The following is a 22,687-nucleotide window of genomic DNA, read 5'->3' on the forward strand; positions in this document are numbered from 1 at the left end:
GTTGCTATAGGTGTTGGATTTGGAGACTCAATTATTTGTGTAGTAGCAGGCAGTGAAGGACTCGGATTGGCAGTGCAAAGGCATGAGCTTGAACCTTACCAGCTTCCTTGGTCCTAATAAATGTGAGCAGAAATGTTCCCTGAGGGGGACTTTAACAAGGCATCAGCTGTTCTGGAGAAGTATCCAAACCTCTGGACCTTTTTAGGTTTGCCCATCACTTCTTACAATCAAGAAAGAAATGCATGACTCTTTGAGGAAGGTATTTTAAGCTTATTTTCTTTAATCTTCTGGGTTCTGTGGTTGTGACTCCCCTGAAGTCATACAGATATTTTAAAGTGAATTCTCACTGCTTGAATAACAAGAAAATAATATCTTGGTTTTCAACTTCTGTATTCTCCAGCTTCATAACTTTGGGCACTCCTGAACTGAAGCTGAAGTCGTTGGGCCATTTCAAGAGTCCTTTTGTATTTACACTAATAACAAACTTTCTCCCTCAAAGAACATTTGCCATAATTCAAATGTTTATTGTTCAGCCGGGCCAGTGAACAGCTGTATTGAGCAAAGCCCCATGTGACACCCATTGCATTCCTGGGTGATTATAGAGTACTGCCAGCGACTGTTTAATGTGTACATTGCGGTAGAATCTGCAGAGCCTGGAGCACAGAGAAGGGAAAATAAAAGCCCTTGCAATCTGAGTATGAAATTATTACACAAGGATACTAAAAGCAAGGAAGAGGTCGTTGCACCCCTGGTAAGATGTCTTTTGTGCCTTCTTGCACTGAATTTGTGCCTGTTTTTTGACCGGAGAGCGCTCAGCTCAGCCTGTGCGTTTGTGTGCCTCAGCACAGAGCCTTTGGAGCTGTTTTCCCCAGAGATGGCTCAGAGCTTTTCTCCAAACCCCATTTGCATTGGAAAATGGAGTGTGTCAAAATATACTATGTTGTGGGCTCGCACTAGCATTCAGTTCACTGGGGGTAGAAGGGAGAGACACATGGCTGCTTTGGGCATCTTCAGCTTGTTCTGAGTGGTGCCAGACTGGATTGATGTGACAAGAGGAAGGCATTTTGTTTCAACCGGCAGTACCCCGATTGCTTTTCACTTGGTTCATTTAAGTTGAAGGGAATGTTAACATTAAAACGTAACAAAGGCAACAGCACTTCATATTGTGGCATTGTAGATATGAGGTATTTCTGCACTTTTGAATTGATTTATTTTAAAATAATTTCTAGCTAAGGGAAAAACTTAAAAATTGGACTTTTTAGGTTTATCATGACACAGAGTTGGAAAGGCTGGGGTTGAATGTGTCCCTGAAATGACATAATTTCTTGCTCCGACCTGTGCCAGATACCAGTGTCTGAAAAATTAAATTTCCAGACCAAAAAGCTTAGGAAAATTTTATCCTCTGTTTCAATTATAAGAATTTTTAAAATTTTTGCCATAAGTAACAAAGCTACTCAGCTTTGCTAGTAGGGGAAAGATTTTAAATATCCATGGTGCTTAGATTGCTGCCCTGCCATGAACTACTGTCTTGCTAATGTCATCCAACAGGCACAAAGGAAGAATGAACTACTGCAACTTGTCAATAAAAATAGTTTTAGTCCTTGGGATTATTTCAAACATGTTCTGCTTGGATGAATTTTTGTGCTAAGAACAATGTTTTTCCTCACCCTCAAATCATCTAAAACAAAGGGCCATGTAGCTATTGATTGTCTTTTAGCAGTTCCCAAGTAAAGAAGGAAATTATATTCAGGCAGGCCTTTTAAATTGATTTGGAAGTCTCATCTGGACTTGTCTTGCATGAGAGCCCTCCACTTCACTACCCCTCTGCTGTGTGCAAGCTGGCTCTACTCCTCAGCTTGGCAAATAATAATCTCAAACGTGGGTTAAACTGACAAGTGACTCCTCAAAAAAAGCCTTTTTAAAATGGCTCTATAAGAATTTCCAGCAAAATGTTTCAGGAACATTGGATCTGAAATTAGCTCCTTCTGATTAACTTCCATGCAGCAGGCTATTGTGGGGCCACCTTGATTCTTCCTGTTAATATGGCTTACTCAAGGGGCAGAATAATGATAGTCTTGCAAAATGCCTGCTTTTTCTGGATTTTTGCTACAGTTTTGATGACTCAGAATTATCAGATGAGATTCTTTTGAATTGCACATGGCCAGTAACTGTTAACACTTTTGCGGGGTATTAAAAATTTGAAACTGTTTCATGGTAGCATTTTTGTTAGGAAATAGGAAATGAGGCTTTGCAGGCTGTGCAGAAATTTAGTGCAGGTTTTGGTTTTCTCTTTTTGTGAGGCTATTTTCTACAAAATTAAATACTCCTTAAAATAATGTTTTAGTTCATGTAACATTAAAAAAGCTTTTCATTTGGAGCAAATAATTTCTCCAAACTCTAGATTAGGCTGTGCCTAATGAACTTAAAGAATTGATTTTGCTTAGGAGCCAGTACCCCAAGTCAGACACTTTGGGACTCACTTTCATGAGACGAAACTGGGAATGGAGCTGCTAGCCATGGTACAGCCCACATCCCTGAACCCAAGGGGAATAAAAAAATCACTTTTTGTGTGCAGCTCTTGATCTCTGTTTGCTATTACCTTGCTAAGAAACTTCTCTGAACATTTACTTGCTACTCTGATTTAAGTGGAAGTCTGTTCAATGTCTCCCCGTTTTTCATCTGAAGTCCTGACTTGGGAGGACATTTTCTCTGAGACAGTGGGGAACGAGATACAATTTTCCCTTGAATTGCTTCCCAATCCTGTTCCTATCTAGCCTAAATTAGCCCAGCAGGATCAAAGGATGGCCATTTGTGTTTCCCAGTTGGGAAAGGATGCAGCCTGGCAGGGAGATGGTTGGCTGTGTAACTGGTGTTTCTGATGCAGAGCAGGGAGACAAGAGATGGAAAAGACTGTGACCTAAAAATTAAACTATGAGCCCACTGAAAGTTTAGAATGAAGATTTCAAGGCTTTTGTTGACTCTCAGATGGTTTAGATATAAATGATCCACCTGACCTTCGAGTGAGGAAAATGCCATTATTTGGAGAAAATGCAATGGAGCCACAAGACTCTCAACTCAAGGGATTGGAGCAGGGATGCCTCTGTGGATCCACTGGGATGCTCTGACATATCCTACCCAAGGCTGTTGCAGGAGAGGTGCGGCTGCAGAGCCTCCACTCTGTTTTGGACCTTGCCACATGGATAGTGCAGCCTGTACTTATTTTCTGTCTGTAATACTTAGGGGGAAGTGTGGTGCACTAATGGGAAGCAGCTAAAAATGAGCAGGCTAAATCTGTTTGGATCTGCAATGTATTTCAACTTTGACCTTTGATATCTTTGGCTGCCACTGTCTCGCATCTTCTTTTATAGAGACTTCCAGTCTCATGTCAATTTTAAGACATGGGCTGAGGGCCCTAGGGCAAATATTCACTGGGGATTAGGAGGAGACCTTAATGAGCACAGTACAGCAGAAGCACTCGCATGACAGTGGCTTTTGAAAAACCTTTCTCAGGGCAGTTGCAGCAAATCTGGAGCACGCCCTGATTTTGTTCACTTGAGATGCCAGCTGCAAGGCATGTTGTTCCACGTGAATTTTCCTTTGCATTTCATCCGCTAAAAATGCCTGTTCTGTGTCTGCTGGGGGCTTGGAATGAATTTGGGAACATGTCCAAAAAATGGTGGGTAGGTATGTTGCATGGGTGAAGGGTAGTGGATGGAAATTCTCATTAGATGAGGGGATACAGAGAAAAGATGATGCCAGTGCACACCCTGGCCAGAGCCGGGACAGAGGGAGGGAGGAAACATTTGTTTCCACAGGGTGCCTCAAGATGGTGACCCAGATTTGCAACACTGCGATGGTGGGGTTTTCACAGCTCTGACTGCGCTGGCAGCAGCTCAGCAGGAAATGGCTGGTGCAGCATGAACCTTCCATCACACCCCTTCCAGGGTGATGAACCAACTACCTGAAAGTCTCTGAAGCCTGATGGCTGGATTGGGAATTGCTTCCCGCTTCTTCCCCTCTTCTCTGTAATTACTAAAACTCTGTAGAAAAACTGAACAGTGGGATCAGGCTGCAGAGTCAGCTGCATCTCTAAGGCAAGCCCTGTTGTGAGCAGGTGATTGCACAAGGTAATCCCCAGAGATTCCACCTGGATCACCAAAATCAGTGGGTTTGTAGTGGTATGAGTGAGGTGTCTGATCCCTCAGGATATACCCACCAGTACAGAGCTGGCTGCAAGTGCATCCACCTGCCTACGAACTGCTTCAGTAAGAGTTTATCCCTTTTACCTGTGTCTTAATTAGTTGCTCAGTGACCAGAAAATTATCTAATCACTACTTAGTCTTTGTGTTTCCCCACCTTCAGTCAGGTAAAACTATCAGTGTTCTTTTATGTCTCATACAGTTTTGTTGAAGGAAATGGTGCTATTCAAACACATACAAGATGCAGAATTTGGACTGACCTAGAGCTTATTTAATAAAAGTCTGTAGACTTTATTGACTTCTTTCTGTTCGAGTTACAGATCCACATCCTCCTTTCATTTTCACCTGCCTTCCGAGTTCCAAGCTCAGACCTGTAAGAAGCACCAGGGAAAACAGGAAGGCTGGACTTGCTGCTAAGGCAAGTCTAAGGTCCAACTCAGTCCTGCTGAGATCTGTTTAAACTGTCATGGACTTCTGCTTCCTATTTGTGATCCCTTTTCTACCTCTAGAAAGTGGGAGTGATTCTATTGGCTTGCCATCAAAGCTTTAAACAGCTAAAGAAGTAGAGGCTTGGAAAGAAGCAGACAAAGCACTAACTGTGGCAGCATCATGCAGTCCTCAAGGAGATTGTATTTGCTTCATCACAAAGCAAGGCCACTGGGAAGGTCATGGCAGTTCGGCTTCTTGCTCAACTGCTCTCCACAGAGATCTGGAAGGCAACTCAGCCTGGCTCCAGCTGTGTGTGAGCCCTTAGGTCTGTGGATGTGACTGTAAGGTAGCAGTTCTTGGGATATTTCAGGTTTTTTCCATTTCTGATGAGGTAGCAAGAGAAGAGCTGCTGGTCTGCTCCATGTACTGAAACCCAGAAATGTCACTACTCCAGTTTTGGCAGATGAGTCACAACCAATGTTATCCTAAGTGAAAATCACCTCCTTATGTCCCATGAGGAGCTGTGATCTTCCTGCAGGCCCACTTCTGTAGTGACTTGGCCAAGCAGGAGTTGGGTCCCTTATGTGGGACAGCTTCAGGCTGGCAGCAGGGAGCTGTATTTTGGCACCATGCTGGGCCCCCTCTTCATGCATGAGGTGACATAATTTTAACTCTTTGTGCGGGGGGGTGTCAGCTCCCCTCACTGCTGAGGTCCAACACATCACTGCTGTGTGATGCCAGCCCCGTGTCTGCCCTCAGACATGCTCATTGTGCCTGCCAGCATTGATTTCATTGAAGGGAAGCCCTCAGTTCAGTGTGCCAAGCTTTTTTTTTTTTTTTGTGTCAAGATCTCCTTGGCACAGGAGAGAAGGGTATTTGTCAGGGACTGCAGCTATCCCTGAGGTTCGCTTGTAGTTTTTAAAGTTGCTACAGTCTGTGAATGACCATGGAGGCTGCACCTTCCAGGTCACCCAGGAGGGACTCAGTCACCCCACGCCATGGCGTTCTGTTGGGCTGCTTGTTCCAGCCTGCCCAGTGAGATGAAGGAACAATTCTTCCAGTACTATGCTGGATAAGGCCTTTCTCCATAATGGAATGGCCTTAATCTCCATAATAACCATTCTCCATAGTGTGGTTCCTGTGGTCAGGATATGTCCCCTTTGCCTGGTTTGGGTTGCAGAAGGGCTGGGAGCATGGGGAAGACCTGGCTCCAATCCACGTGACTCTCCCATTTGCTGCCTCTTCAGCTGAACTTTCCCCTACCCCTGGTAGGGGAAATGCCAACTCAGACATGTCTAATTCTTCTCTATCTTTCTCAGCCTGGACTTCTTTCCTTATCAGAGTGGCCAAACATAACCTCTGCATCCTGTCCAAATGTTGTTCATGCAAGATTGGCCTTCCACTACCCACACAGGAGAGTAAAGTGCACAGCTGGGGTTTTGTCCCTAGGCAAAAAAGGACAGTAGTGCAGTGAGCGGGGGATTTCCAGAGGCGAGGTTTGTCTGCAGCTACTGGGGATTTCCAAAAAGGATGATCCAAAGTAGAAGCCTTGAGTAGTCCTCACTGCATCTGTTTGGGTAGGTCGTATCTCATGGCCTATGTATCACAAAAGATTGCAGGAAAATATTAGTGTTTTGGATTCAGAGGGTTTTTCTTTCTTCTCTTTTGAAACATAGATCTCTTCCTTAATTGCCCTCTTATTTTGATAAGCTTCTTTGTGGTTACTAGGTGAGAGACAGAAGCACTGGGGTAGAAATGCCCTGTATGGAAACAGAGGCCTTGATATGGGTAGATAGAAAGGGGCCAGATCTTCAGCAGAAGGTAGATGGGTGCAGGGACATCTGATGGACTCAAAGACTGTTCCCCTGCACATGTGAACCTCCATGGAGGTGACTGTTCAGGCCAGGGCAGGTCAGGCACAGGGTGCCCCATGACCATGAGCGCATCAGGGAGATGTGTGGGAGTGACAGAGGTTTTACAGCAGCTGGGGCTCTGAGGAGAAGGGGCGTGATGTGGCCAGAGCCTGCTTGATGCAAGTGCTGCACGTCTCTTGCATGTTTGGTGCATGAGATATGAGGAGGCATGGGGAAAATACTTGAGCTTTGTAGGCAATTTTATTCATATCATATGTTATTTTAGAAGGCTGTTCAGCCATCTCCATCCTCCATCTCTCATTAATTCAGCAGGGCACTGCTTCTCCTGGCATACCAGCACAGGGGAGAATGGTAGCACTGGCTAAACCTTAGGGCTAATAAAAGTGTCACTTGAAAGTCAGGATTAGAGCCAGGCTTTTGACATAGCAATCTCCCAGCATAATACTTAGTAAAATTTTCCTTTTGCCTTGCTCTTGCATGATGTTCAGCTCTTCCACATTCATCTGGAGACTGGACTTAAATCTGCAGCACCTTCAGCAGGGCCAGGATGTTGATTTCACTGCCATACCTGGAATAGAGATTCTTGAATTCTGGGCACCATTTATGCATCATTAAATAACCTTTTTAATGATTTCCCAGGGCTTTTCTTCTCAGAATTCAGGTAACCTGAGCATATATTAACTTTGCATGTGAGCTGGAGGAGCTGGCTCTGTCATCAGCTTCATCAGGCAAGCCTGGATAGACCAGTGCTGCTGTTATGCCCACCCCTGCTGGCTGCAGATCTACTCTATCCATGGCAGTGGAAATAGCTGGGGAGGGGAAGACTCTTCCCTGGGGTCAGGGTCAATGTATCAGGACATTGAATCAATATCAGAGTTCACTTGCTTCTCTGAGGCAACAAAATGTTAAATATTTGGCCCGTCAGAATTGCTCGAGGATGTGCTTACATGGAGTGAAGCCTTCAGTCAGCAGACTAATGGGTCTGGTAGCAATGGCAAAATATCTGCCCTTCTTCGGATTGTTAAAGGGATTTCTCAATATCTTCCGCTATCCCTTTGTAAATGAGGGCATGGCCTCAAGTGGCCTCGGAGTTGTTGCAGCTATTCTGCCCAGTGTGATGGGGAGTGTTGGCCTGATAGTTACCGCTGGCCTTCATTACTCATTTTTTCTGATTTCCACTCAGAATTACTCACACCACTTTTTCAAATGGGATATTTGTGGTGATTAAGCAGAGCTGAATGAGTCTAGGATAGTTCATGTTATGATAAAATAAGGTCTTATTTTTAATGTACTGGTTTATGAAAAGTATATATACTGGGGGAGGATAGGTATTATATATGAATATACTATATATAGGATCTCTGCTTGTTGTATCAGCTTTCAGGCAGTTGAAAGTGCTTCCTATTTTGTATGCAACCATATAGAATTGGATTTAATGCTCCATGGGGCTATGTTAAATGATGCACTGAGGGAACTGGGACATAAAAAGGCATTTAAATGTACTGTAATATTTAGCTCCCAATGTCTGTACAGAAAGGAGTGGTCTGAGACATTTGCCAACACTTGTCCACAGCTGTCCCAAGAAATACTGTCCCTGATGTTCCTACTGTGTGGTGGGTGTGCAGTACTGACAGGTTATTGTGCTCCTCTGACACTGGAATACCAGCTTTACACCCTTGGTGGGAACAGCTTTCTGGTATCCGTTTGCCTCTGTGGGCCTAAAAAGCTGGGAAAAGTTCGTTAGCAAAGAAAAAGACTAGGAATCCTTTGTTTTTCTGCTAAAAGAGAGGTATCTTCAGAGGTAAACAAAAACAAACTGGCTGATTTTGTCTTGTAGATCTGAGCTGAAAAGTCAAGATCCTGTGATATCCTGCCTGTGAATTTGTGTTCATGCATAGCATGTGCTCAGGAGGTTATGGGGCTGCAGTATTGTACCAGCAGGAAGGTGTTCTGCAGCTCAAGGAGTCTTGAGTTCTTGAAGTCTCTCGAATCTCAGGAGGAACTGCAGTGTCCATAGGGAGCAACTGTGTTTTATGGCACATCCACCTGACTGCTGAGAAACTGTGGCACCACAAAACCCTTGAGAACATGTTACATGTTCCATTGAAGGTGGCATTTCAGCAAAACCTCTCTTCTTGCACCCAGCAGGGGTTATTCTCAGAAAAGAAAATCCTCTCTCTGCAAGGTGGTGGTGAGCTGCATGCAGGTTGGAAGGTAATCACTGAAAGTTTTCACTACCTTCCCGGTGTAATTACCACCCCTGTGGCAGTTTTGATTTCTGAATGGTTAAAGCTTATGAGTCACCTTCTGTTTCTCTTTTCCATAGCTTGATAATGAATGTTTTTTCCTTAAAGTCTAGCCATGACTGATGAACTCCAGTCATCACTGCTGTGAATGACTGCAAATTGTGCAATATTGTCCCTTGATGAAAATTTGTCCCTTGATTAAAAGGGGTGACCTCATTGTTTAGGACCCAATGTGATTCTTCTCCCAGATATTTTCTTCATTAGCAGGGGTTAAAGTCACAGAGGAGGAAGGCTCCTGTAATGGGAAAGATCAAACCCAAACATTTGGGAATGGCTCACTGAAACCACCTGAGATTGTCACAGCCCTTTTCACTCAGTAACTAGCATGTGAATCGAAGTAAGCTCAACAAATTTTTATGTGCTTCTCACAGTGTGGGAGTATCCCAGAAAAATTAAGAGGCAGTGAGCGTGTGGCAGAGTGTTATTCCTCACATTTTTACACATAATATAATTAACATGTGGAAATTCCTTTCACAGAGAGTCTCCAGGTCAAGAGGCAGGAGAGAGTGATTAAGAGAGTGAAGGAAACACTTAGAAGGCTAATGAGACTGCTCCTAACAGCTCTGTTAGAAGGAATCAGAAGCACAAAGGAGTTTTGCCTTCACAAGTGTTTGCCAAGGCTTGGATATGGTAGCTGTTCCTTGGTTGTCCACTGAGGGGTTCAGTCAATTTTTTGCTGGATCTCTTTGCTGTCAGAGGCTCAAAACGGAGTAGTTGGTCACAGGGGTTGCACATAATGCCGACTTGTTTGTGTGGCATGGAGAGAATCAGCCAAAAGCATTTTGTGTGTGTGCAATTGTGCTTATGCGCACAACGTTAATTGGAATTTTTTAATATTCAGAGTTGTTCAGAGCTCACTAAGTTTAATGGCCAAAAAGTCTGAAGCCATGACATTGTCAAGGAGCAATGTTGCATTTATCGCCTTTTTGTTTGCAGTCCCCATTTTATATACTGACCTCAGCAACTGTAGCAATGAAGACAGCAATATCAAGGGAAAAAAAATCAAAACAAAGCCTCCTGGCTGCTTACACATGCATGTTCCCAAATCCTCCAGTGTGCTAGGTTTGAGTTTTGCAAAATCTTTCTTTATACTGGGCTGAACAAGCAGTTATATTAAAACAACCTCCTTTTTCCTTCCTCTTCCCACTCCCTACCCAAATGTGCACTAAGATCTTCACACCAAAATTTGCCATTTAAACTAAAATTTCTGAGCTCTTCCTGATACTGGTGTTTCTTTGGAATATCTTAGTGAAATGTGCATGTCCTAATCCTCTGAGCAGTGGCTCAAGGTCCCTGCTGCTCCCCAGCAGGCCAGGCTGCAGGACATTGAGCCAGCCAGGATGATGGAATGCTTGGAAGCTCCCATCATTCTCCTGAGCCCAAGCTAAAGTTTTATTTACACAGTTTGTCAGAAAAATGTTAGTCATGAATTAAATATCCATAAGATCACTGTCCTCCTAAGCTTTTATTTCATCTATTTTGAAAGGATGTATAACCCTATAATACAATGCAGTCTTTTAAGAAACGCTGTGGATGAGAGATGACTTGTATTTACAGTGACAAATGGAACAGATGAAGAGACCTGTTGTTTATGGCCCATGGTGGCAGTTACATACATCTTTTGCCTGATGAAGTAATTCCTTATTTATGTATTGAACACTAATTGTTTGTGTTTGCTTCATGTTGAACACAGAGGACATTGCTCACTCCCCTGTCATTTACTACGAGTGCTAATCATGAGCAGTGGAGTCACACTACCACAGCGAGTAGTATACAAAGGGCTGCTGATTTTGCTAAACCTTGAGGTAGGAACATCACTATTACCCTCATCCGGAGCAGACTTTCTCCCTGCCAGGTGCCCTGTACTATCCCAGGCCCTGCTGGGAATGAAGGTGTGATTGAAGAGTTGGGAGGGGGCCAGCCAGAGAACAGGACAAACCTGGGATTCTCTTCTGGTCTTGATGCCCTGATGAGAGAGTTGTGGGAAGATGAAGACAAAGGAGAAGCAGTGCTCTGGCTGTGCTTGGGATTAAAAATGTGTTCGCTGGCAGGGAAAGCTTTGGTGATTCATTATCAGAGCCTCCATGGGTCTGAAACAATTTTACTGCACATTTCTCAATTCCTGTTCTGCTCATTCTGCAGATAACTAGGTGACAGGCACAGACTTTTGAGAAAAATAAAAAAAATAAAAAAAATTCAGAAGTCAGAAGAAGCATCAGAGCAGGAGCTGGCAGAGCTGCTGCAGATAAGGCTTATGATGATTTCCATTAATCTGTTGCTTGAGTGTTTAGGGTTCAACCATTAAAATTAGTTCAAAACTAAAAACTGACCTTGAATTGCTTATCTCTAAAACTGAACACAAAGAAGGAATGTTTTTTATCGTGAAGATCTCTCATTCTTGGCAAAATTAGTAGTAAATATATTCGCCCCCTCTGTTAGCTGCAGGCACAGACTTACATGTACGTTTTGCAGGTACAGGGCACAGACCTTCATAAGAAATTACCCAGGTGTAAACTCAGGGCTTTGTCCTCAAAATGTGCAGGCAGCTGTATGGCTGAATGTGTAATGCACCCTTGAGCTTCTCCATGTGTGCCAGTGAGAGCACACAAACACACAGTGGTGGACTTGGCTGTGCTTACTGCTGTTTCTGGACACTCAGCTGGGGTTGTGACATTTGCTGGCTTCTGTCTGGCCATGACACCAGAAAGAATTTTTTTTTAATTTGAAGATAATGCAAACTCTGTTCTTATCCTTTACATTTTTATTTTCGGAACCTGTTTAGGTGATGAGGTGTGCCCTTAAAAGGATAATGAAGGTCCAGTTCTCATCATTTTCTGTCCTCCCAACAGTGCTGCTACTGCTAATAGTTGTGTTGTGAAGCTTCCCATGTGGGCAGGGAAGTACATCTTTGGTATACAAGGAGAAAAGTCCCTTTGGAGTGCTTATTTCTGAAGAGGTCATCCTGCACTGTAGGAAATAAAGAAATAGAGAAGATAAATCTTGAATATGCATTATGACTGTGCTGACACAGAGGGATCTGGTAGCTGCTGTTGTCCATGTGTGTGATATTCTGGAAATACTTCTTTGGACAACTGTTTTTGCTTAGTGATCCTCTGTGGTGTTTCTGAAACACCAGGTGTGCCTGATCACTGCTTATGGGGTGGATTTTCTCCAGCCAAGCAGTGAAGCAAAATGGGAATGGGACATGGAGGGCCACCAGAATATTCAGGCTAAGAAAGTTGGGGCTGTTCAGCTCAGAGAAGAGAAGGTTGCATGGAGACCTCATAGCAGCCTTCCAGTATCTGAAGGGGGGCCACAGGGAAGCCACAGAGGGACTCTTTGTCAGATGTGTAGTGATGGGACAAGGGACAATGGCTTCAAACTGAGAGAGGGTAAGTTTAGATGAGATATTTGGAAGAGATTCTTTAGTGAATCTCTTGTGAGTGAATTGGTGAGGGTGGTGAGGCACTGGGACAGGTTGCCCACAGAAGCTGTGGATGCCCCATCCCTGGAAGTGTTCAAGGCCAGACTGGATGGGGCTTAGAGCAACCAGGTGTAGTGGAAGGTTTCCCTGCCCATGGCAGAGGTGTTGGAACTTGATGATCTTTACTGTCCCTGCCAACCCAGGCCTTCTATGATACCTTACACCAGATGAAGTGTGTAATCTCCTCTGTGAGGGTCGGTGTGGTAACTGCTCATCGGGGAACATTAATCTCATAATAACCCAGCAGACCAGGGTGGGTCTGTTGTCCTTCCTGAAGACAATAATCTAGTTCCAGCTCCCACATGGTCACATGTGTGACCATGACTTAATTAACACTCAACACTCATCAAGAAAGTATCTTTCACTTCATTATATCATCACTTTTTATTTTTACAGTCTTTTGATAAAAACCTTGAGTAATTACACACACGTTTGACTTTGGCATCACCTCTTAGATCTCCAGGGATAAGCAGTGGACAGGGAGGTGACTCAGAGCACTCCAGTGATGCAGGGGGTGGTGTCTAATTTAGGCAGGGACAGTTGGGTGCCTCATCTGGGTGGTTTGGCTGCCTCATCTGGATGGTATGACTGCCTAGAAAGGAAGAGGACTAAAATCCTGATTGAAAGTCCTGTGACAAGACTCGGAGCAGACCTGTATGATATCTGGAATGACGATGTTCACCATGGTATCGCTGCATCTGGGCAGGGGGAAAAAAATCTGTTCTTTACTAGCTTGCTGGCCACATAGGTTTAGTCTGTAAATTAGGAAAACTACTTTAATCAGACTAATAGTAAATGTACACACTCATCTAGGAAAAATCCTTTTCATTTTCAAGGAAATCTGCTTGATTTGCCTGATTAGCACAGCCCAGAAATATTTGCACAGTGCTCTGTCCTGGTGTACAGCTGATTGTTTTACTTGCTTTTGCTATCAGAGCATTTCTCTTCTGCTAGGTTACAGCTACTTACACTGGCTTCCACAGCATTTTAAGGCTGAGTCACCATCTCATAAATAACATACAAAGTCCTGCAAGTTTTCTGTACTTATATTATTCTGCAGATATTATATCTCTGTCATTAATGCCCTTATTTTGGAGAAGAAGGAGAGGAAGCAGTGTTCTTTGAGCATGTTTATAAAGGCAAAATTGATCAACATTTTAGGAGGAAGAGCAGAATTTGAACACAAGGATGAAGACCACTAGGCATTGTTTATGCCATCAGCCCATCTTAGTGTGTTGCTGTTAATTCACATAGAACTGAAATTCTCATGGATGTCCTGGCATGCACTTAATGGTTTGGTCTTGGGGCTGCCCTGCATTCTTCTTTCTGGGATTGCTTCTCATCCTTTTATGTCCTAAACAGTCTGGGTTTAAGTCACCTGGGATCTCTGAACTACCAATGATCCTCCGCTTTGGACAGGATCTTATCTCTCAGATGGTCACTTTGAAGCCTGCAGGGCCACTTCTGGAGTATGGCACCCTCTGTGCGTGCCAGGTTCTCTTTCCCTGTTTCAGGCAGTCAGCACAGAGGACTGGTCAGCATGCTGACAATGCTCTCAGGATGGACAAGATCCATTGCTATGACCTCATGCAAAATGATGAGGTGATGAGGCACCAAACCACCATCTACATCAGATGAAGCAGCCAAACCACGCAGATGAGGCACCCAGCTGCCTTGCAGTGATGAGGAAGGAGGAAATCCTGGGGGTCAGTGTGGTTGTCATCGTGAGGTTGGTGTGGGCATCGCTGCCTCAGCCATGGAGGACTGGCACCACCACTGTTTTCATCTGTAGTGACTCATTCCAGCCAGATCTCAAAGGATGAGCCAAGGGCACCGTGGTGAGGTGATGAAGCAATAGGGTATTGCAGAGTGATGATCCTTAGTGTAGTGACAGCCAATCCCACAGCTGCTTGAATATGGCAGGCATTGGTTGAGGTGCTGCTTTGAGGCAGGGAAGGGGCTATGATAAAAGCTTGCCCATCCAGCTCCTGACATCTGCAGTTTGCTGCTGAACATAGAAACAACGGCTGAGTTGACCAACCCCACTAGCAGCCGCTGAAGTGGAGCTGCAGCAGTGCTCCACTGAGAGACTCCTGTGGGCAGAGCAGAGCTATGTAACCCAAGCTGGGACATGAATACCTCACTGGGAGATGACTTTCCAATATATTGCACCTGCAGCAGGGCAAAATGCTTCTTCTGGGATCTGGAGCCAGGGCCATTGGTGCTGGCAGGGATTTTACAGCCAACTCAGGAGCAGCCGTGTGGCTGCCTAGTGAGAACAGGATGCTTACAAAGACTGAAGGAGCTCATCAGAGGTCAGAAGAACTACAAGAATTGGCCTGGACCAAGAAAAAGGACTAGTCAGGTCATGGCTGCATGCCAAATTGCTTTCAGCAAGTAACAGGGGTGAAAACGATTATTGGACCAACCAACTCATTAATCTCTCAAGGAGGTATCTAAGTAGATGGCAGGTGTGGTGCTAATCCTCAGTGGGCTGGGGAAGCAGGCCCATAGTGTGTAATCTCCACTGCTGACATCTCTTGTGTGCGTCCCTGCACCATGGTTTCACAATCCATCAGCTGCAGGATCGTCAGCATGGGAAAACAGAAGTTATGAGAAATGCCTGGGACATTAAACCTAAAGAAACTTGGGTTTATATTTAGTACCTTGCTATATAAGAAAAGGGCACTGCGATTTCCTATTAGGAACAGTCAGCCTAACCTGAGCTGGGTAATCTCCCTGCTAAGTGAGAAAAAGTATTTTGCACAAGATCTGTATTTACTTGCTGTGCTCTCAGAAGGGGGCACAAGGAAGCCAGCTTCCTCTTCTGCCTTGATTACATGATGTCGTTTTCCTTCTACCCAGAGGGGTAGAAGTCCCTTAGGAAGTCCCTCCATCTCATGAGTAAACCAAGCAGGATTTGCCATAAAATGTTTAAAAATTACAACCATTGATTATACTGTCTCACTGCCGTTACTAAATTACATGGCAGGAGTGTAGTCTGCCTGCATAAAGTTTGGTCACAAGCATGCATCACAGAGACAGGCTCACCTGGCAAGAGCCAAATTGATCTGTAATCTTCTCTTACCCTCTTCAACCATCAGTGTACTTCCCTCATCTCCTGGTGGCTTTGGTACATTTGACCTCACAAAGGAAGAGGGGACACCTAGACCATAGTGAGAGGACATGCTGTTCCCCTTGGAACAACAACATTTTTAGAGCCTCAGCAAGGCCAGAGCATCAGAATAAGATAAAAGTGGTGGTGATCTACCAAGGAAGGAACTTTGCAGCAGCAACATGTGAGCTGGTGTTCCATATTGCATCACCTCACCTGTAGGGATTAGCAGGAGCTTGGCCTCCTGTACCCACTCTGGCAAGTCTTGGCAGCCCCCAGCATCACAGCTGTTGGGCCAAAATTAAGGGGGATCCCAGGCATGCTGTGGGACTCAGCTGGCAGCTGCAAGAGCAGAAGGAAGTGAGGAGTGGTTTTCTGGCTAGAGGAAAGCTCTTTGAAGGCAGGAGATGGTTTTAATTAAAATCTCAACCCTTTCAAAGGGAAAATTTATTTAATGAAAGCTGTGTAAACTCCAGTGGGCCTCACTAGCCTTTGGTACAATTGACTGGCAAGGGAAGCACCCTCTGCAGTTAAACTGGTTTGTTATATCAGCATGAAGAAAATGGTGAATGTAAATATTGTTCACTGTCTCAGGGAAGTGGAGGAGGAGAGAGAAAACTTTGTCCTGTGACCCAGAGCACTTTGCTCATTCACTAATGGGTTGAAATTCTGGAGCCTGTTAACATGAACTCCACTCTCCCTGTTGCCTGGCTTTGGCTGCATGGGGGTGACCGCTGGTTGCTTGACCATAGTGGGAGGAATGGGATTTGTGATGCAGGCAGAGAGGGCCGAGAACTCTCTGCTATACCTGCTTGCCCCATGCTGGTGATAAAGCAAGCTGTGGCTTGCACTGAGGTAGTCATAAGTAGAACAAGGTCAACTGTCTATTTCAGTTAACATGACAGAAATAGAATTGATCTCAATAAGAGCCCAGCTCTTTCTTCCTGTTAGCTCCTCAGTTCCAATTTTAGGATTGCTGTAATCAAGCTGAGGAAGAAGCTGTTTATCCCATGGAGGGGAAGTTGCTTAAGGCCCAGGCTGGAGAAGAAGAGTTGCTTGAAAATATACTTGAAGAAAGGTTTTGCTAGCCCATGGGGAGGGTCTGTGTGGTTCAGGAGCTGTTCCCATCAGTGTAGAAGGTATGCTGGTCAGAAGATGGCCTGTTCTCCTTCTGCTCTGGCAGCAGCTGCACTGAAGGAGGGAGGTAGTTGGGCTAAGCCATCTAGTTGGCCAAGAACAAGTTTCCAGGTTTGCAAGTCTGCACATTTGTTAAACTGTTAAAACTGTGGCTTTGCATAGAGCCTCCCCTGCCTGCTGCCAGGGAATATTGATGTTCTTTTCACTGAAGGCGAGATGCTGACAGCTCTGTCTAATACAGACAGAAATGGAGTGGTGTAGAAAGTGGCACTGAATGCTAATCTAAATGCAGCAACTTGTAGTACAAAGCATTCTCCATAAGCAAATAAATAAGGATGTTCTCTTAGGACAAATGTTTGGAGCGGTTTCATGAGAATTCAATTAGTTTCTTCTGAAACACCTGCAAATGCCAAAGTGCAGTGCTGCTGACGGCTGACTGAAGTGCTTTTCCTTGAAGCCTGCTTGTGTGGTCCTCCACACCCTCATCTCTATGGGCTGGTGGGAGGGCTGGGAGCCTGGTGTCCCTCCACCTGCTTAATCAGGTGAGTGAGCCGTGCCATTCATGCCTCGAGAGAGGCTGAGGAGGCTCAGGTGGTCTTTGGGCAAAGGAGCGGAGCTGATGATTTGCCTGCATGGGTGATGTTTGCCTGTGGGTCTCTTCTGCTCTGTGCCTCTTTGCTGCTTTAGCACAGGGCCTGGTGCAAATTCAAGAACACACCTGGTACAAGGAGAGGTAGAGGAAGGGCGATCTGTGCCTCTTCTGCTGGTTCCTGTCTCAGTGGGCCAGTGGAGGGCAGGCAGCGAGGCAGGAGCAGCAGCTGGAGGTGACGCAGGCACAAAACCCTGGGTTAAAAGTTGCCTGTAAATCAGGGCAGCTAATGCCAGTTATCTGGGCTGCTATTTGACCCCCAAAAGTCAGGTCAGTTATGTCAGTGAGTGAGGCTGGTGAGAGCTCAGCTCTGGTATTGACACAAATTTGTTGTCTGGAAGGGCTTCTTTTGCATTGCACTTTTTCACACCCCTGACCTTCAGAGCCTGACTAGTGTTTGCAGGCAAGCAGGACCAAAACTGTGGTCCAGGTGGAAGGACTTATGTGAAAGCTTGCTCTGGAGGATGCAGAACCAGGAGCTACCCTTCCCAAATTAGAGCTATACAGGGCTGCTGCTTAAGCAGCTACAGTGGCAATTGAAACCAGCATCTCTGATGATCTGTTCTGGCACACTTCCAAGTGCAGAGAAGTCATAAAGGTCATATTCTGTCCTGCTTCCCCTTTTGTTTGTGGGAGTGGAGGCAGAAATATGCAAGACAGTATTCTCACTGTTGTGGCTCAGGAGAGAGGAGCCACATTGGTTCATGAAAGAAAAAACAGGAGGGAGAGCACACCAAAGGTAAGAGTTGTCACTTTTAGCAGGCAGAGAGCCATCGTTCCTGGCATGAGAAGCAAAGGCTTTGCCACCTGGCTTTGCAGGGGGGTAGGAAGGCTTAGGTCTGCCCAGGATGACATCTACAGCCTCTCTCAGCTGGGGTCCTGAAAGGATCCTCAGAAGCACTCTGTCCCACTGTGTCAGCCCCAGCATGCCCTCCTCTGCCCCGTGCACGTCTGCCTGCAGCTGCCAGGCCAGGATAATCGGATATGTGCCTCTGGGAAGGGGACCTTGTGCACGGAAGGCACTGTTTGCTCTCATGGCATCGATTGGGAGGGTTGGGTGTGACGGGAGTGGAATTTGGCCCGGCTGGCTGTCAATAACTCTGCAGCACTCTCAGCTCACACTGATTGTCATAGCAGTGACTGTCTGTGCACTTATTTTCCAACAGAGCCAATTTGGATAATTCACCTTTCCTGATCCCTTTTTAAAGCCAGGAGGGACTAGCCTTTATGACCCCAAACTGCTGAACAGAGTTATGGGAGTGACTCCAACTGGAGTTTTTCCAGTCTTTTTGCTCAGCTCCTCATCACCAGTGTCTTCCCCTTTGGCTCTACTAAGAAGAGACATAGTGAGGGATCTCACCCAAGCTCTAAGAAAATGGAGGCAATTTATAAATAAAGACCCTCAGAAAGCAGTTTCTTTTTTCTTTTCATACTCTTTTACTCCTTTCCTCCCAAGCCCTTGTTCCCTCCCGGGCAGCACAGATGTGCCTGCCTTGTCCTGACCTACTGATCTGCTCTTGGTGTGCTCCTGATGTGTTGCTTCATGCTGGTGATGTGGAGGCTGCAGGAACACACCTGAAGATTTCTTGTAACCAGAGTCTCTTCTGCTCTCTAAGGTACAAGTACCCTGGGGAGACCAGTAGCTGCCTGTTCATTCAAACAACCACAGTTTAAATGGGAAAATCATAATGATAAAAGGACTGTTAAGAAAACAATAATCTCTGTCTGTCCTGCTGAGATTCCTGGCCCATGCTGCAGCCAGAGATGATAAGAGAACCTTAAATAAAAATGAGCAGGTTGGACCCAGGCAGGTTTGAAAAATTAGATGTCTTTACTGAAGCAAACTCCTATTTAATCATTCCCCTGTTTCTTTAAAGGTGGAACATACAGCCAGGTAAGTGGAAATATGTTTTTTTTTGAAGCCCTGGGTAAATGTCATATAGAAGAATTAAAATGTCAATCTGTTGCTGCATTTGTTTAATGAAATTGTATAAACAAGGCTGGGAGCACACATCATCTCACTCCAGCATCTTAAAGGTTTTGAACCACTTCCCACTCCTCTGAATGTGCAGCCATCTCCACAATCTGCTGGCAGAAGGGGCAGGGGGATGCTGATGGGGTGCTGGAGGCAAACTCCCCCAGGTTGGCTTGTCCCCTAATTCATCAAACTAACTCATCCATCTGCAGCAGCTCAAGGTATTTGCAGGGTGGTCTTGAGCTGTCATCTGCCACCAAGCACAAGGGATGCCTGCAAGGGCTGTGGGGTGAGTATCTGACCATGGTTCCACAGCAGTGACTCAGAGCTGAACTGGAGCAGGCATGGTCAGGAGACGTGGGCTGACTTCACCTGTCTGACTGCTTGTATTGTTGCTTTGTTTAAAGGATGCTGCTCACCACCATGACTTCCTTGCCCTAACTATCCTGTGGTGTGCCCCAGGGAAGGAACACCTGGCATCACCTGTGCCTTACCAAACCCACACAGGCTGGTAACTGTGCAGCAGAGGCATCCACGTGGAGTTACAGTGCCAGAGCTGTTGCATTTCAGTTTCTCACTTAGGTAATTTTATAGCAGCTTCCTCACTGGGGATAAGCCATAAAAAGCATGCAGGAGTACCAGGATGCATCTTTATGTTTACTACTGGTTCTCATTTTCCGTATAAATTCATTTTGTGAACAGTTTCAATCCCACCCCCTTGCTTAGAAGATGAACTGTTTGTCTAAAACAGGTTGTTTCCTCTCATATCAGACAATCACTTAAGAGGGAAGCTTGTATTTTACTAAGGTGCCTTTAAAACAGGCTTCCAAAAGAAAGGAAAAGGGGGGATATCCTTTTCTTGCAAAATGGCTAACAGTGGTTTCTCAGCTTTGCCTGTGTAGTGAATTGACTTTTCTAGCAAAGACAAACAAAGGCGCCATGCGATGTATTAAAACCAAAGAATCAAAGATTGCTTAAAAAAACCAAAAGGGCAAATTTAAGTAGTGAACACGTAGATGTTCAGTCTAGCCCCCAAGGACATCTTCTTTTAGCCAGTTCATGTGATACCAGCTCATGTGATGAAGTGCGAGCTACAGGTTTGCAGCTGAAATACTGTGCTGGTTAGCACCTTTGTTTTCCCCAGTTTCCCAATTTTCTACTCCACTGTGTAAGCTGTTATGTTGCTTTAGAGAAGTTACTCAGCCTCTTGCTTCCCATTTCTGCTGGTAAAATTGGGAACTTGCATTGCTCTGTTCAAATGACAGTCTCAGGAAGGACTCAGGGGTCTGTCCTTTGTTGTCTTTACACTCAGCCTGTTACTGTGAACTCCTGGCTTTGGTTGTTACTGTGCTCCTAAAACCAGAATAATGCTACCCCAGAGAGCAGCCAACATTGGAGTGCCCCATTCTGCAGTCATATGTACAACAGGTGAAATTCTTCCTTCATGCATGACCCCAGAGGTTTGAAGGTTCAGGGGACAGGACAGCACACTTTCTCTACTTAGGTGCAGGGCAGGTGCTGTACATGGCTGTGTTGATAAAGGCAATTATGTTCTGGGTCTTTTTCTAATCCTAAACAAGATAAAACTTCCCTGATTGTAGAGTAGAGGAATGGTTGATGTGCAAGAAATATTTCAATAAGAAGGAACTGTTGAGTTTGAGAGCACTTAAGGGGTTGGTAAGAATTGTGATGGCTTCTTTTTCACATCTGTTAAATATTCAGCATGTGCTTTTAGCAATTTTTACCCTTTTTGTGAGGTTGAATAGGTTTGATTGGATTTTATGCAATTAGTATACTGTGAGAGTTTGTGAGGATTTGCTTCAATTCTGAGATGATTTCACTTTGTCTGCCTGTGGTTTTCTTCAAATGTCTGAGCAAGTGCACCATGGTGGCAAAAACATTTGAGGAAAATAAATGTCAAAATCCCATGTGCTGCTACTGCTGAAAGTGGGAATTTAACTAAGATCTGTCAGATTTCATAGTAAGTATTTTTGTGTGCTTTTCAGAAAATAGAAGTTTAGTTTTTAGGGAATAGATAAGTATTGTCTGATTTGGATGTTGAATTACAGAGAGCAAAAGCATTTAGAAAGCTGTTCATTGAATATGCTCAGAAAAAAAGTCACAGCGGGCTGTGGTTTCTGAGAGCAGGAAAAAAGGCCATAGGCTTATGTCATAGGCTAATAAAATGTATTAAGCATGAAGTCAGTAAAGCCATGTAGGAAATCCTCTGAAACTGGGGTGGAATAGCAACTTACTGTCAGCATTCTTAGAAAAATAAAAAGTTAAGGTAAAATATCAGACAAAATAACATTTGGCCTCTCTTTGTATTGTATGAAAACTTGGCAAAGGCTGAGTATCCTTCAGAAGGGAGCATTGCTTGCTATGAGTAACCTCTGCACAGCTCTCCTGTGAGAACTCCTCCATAAGCAAGTCACATTATCTTGGTGCACATTGTTAGTACTGTACTGAGAAGTTTGGTCAGAAAGTTAAAGGTTACTAAATCAATGACTCTAAGTGTTTTCTAGCAAATATTTGCCTTAGGAGATGTCTAGCTTTGGGAGATGCACAAATAGGAACACAGTTTCCAGCTGCCTGGGTGGAGGGCACCATTTCAGGTGGTGAACTGAACACAAGCCCATGGGGATCTCCTTCCGCAAGCGCAAGTGTGGCCTGAAAGGGAGGTTTTTGAGGGAAGCATGAACTACCCCAGCTCTGCTGTGAGCCCAGAGCCAACCTCAGCAAGCCACGGACAAAGAGGAATAGAGAGCATGGAAATGCTCCAGTGGTGTCTCACAGTGGCACCTCTGGGGAACTGGCCAGTGCTTGTGGAATCTGAATGCATTTCTCCATCAAGCTGTTTGCTCCCTCACTGGGGAGGGCAGCTGTTCATGCAGCAGGCTGGTTTGCATTTTTGCTGAGTAGTGTGGGGACTTATATTTTATGAATATTTTATTCAGAACATAATACCTCCAGACTGCGGTCATTGTGGGGTGAAGTCACTCTATGACTTAATAGCTCGAAATCTTTCCCCACATTTGTTCTCAGTAGAAGCAGATTGTTGGAGGTGAAGCTGTTACAAGTGAGAGCCTTCCCCTACTTCCCCTTCCTTCCTAGTGTGCAGGGGAACTGGTGCCCTGCTGTGGTATCACAACAGTGGAAACCAAAAGCCTCAGTTTGTGCTGGATGAGTTGCTGTCCTACAAGGAACATTAAGGAGAAGCAACTGATTGTTTAAAGAATGGCTGTGAGAAAAAGGATTTGCTGTTTACCTCAGAATTATTAATTTTAAAAAAATCAAGTATTCAGGGCTTCTAAAGTCTTGCTCTCTGTTTTCATAATTTTTTTTAAACTGAGTTGCTGGATGATGATATTACTGCATTATATATATATATATATATTTTAATTTTTTTTTGCAATTGACCCAGTTGGATTGGTAGTTACAGCTTGAAAATCCCAGTTGAAAAATGAATTATCCGCATACATCCCAGACCCAAAATCTTTGGGGGCTAATTTTGATTCA

General features: G+C 44.7%; 1 protein-coding gene across 1 annotated transcript in view; it reads left to right on the top strand.

Annotated features, from left to right (window-relative positions):
- The first annotated feature begins 658 nt into the window (after positions 1-658).
- The window catches only part of DUSP10 (dual specificity phosphatase 10), a 47,370-nt gene continuing 25,341 nt past the window's right edge, over positions 659-22,687 (top strand). The window contains exon 1 of the mRNA XM_030946358.1: positions 659-751. The gene's annotated coding sequence lies outside the window, so the exon portion shown is untranslated. The remainder of the gene's footprint in view (positions 752-22,687) is intronic.

Source organism: Camarhynchus parvulus, chromosome 3, assembly GCF_901933205.1.
Source record: "Camarhynchus parvulus chromosome 3, STF_HiC, whole genome shotgun sequence".
NCBI lineage: Eukaryota > Metazoa > Chordata > Aves > Passeriformes > Thraupidae > Camarhynchus > Camarhynchus parvulus.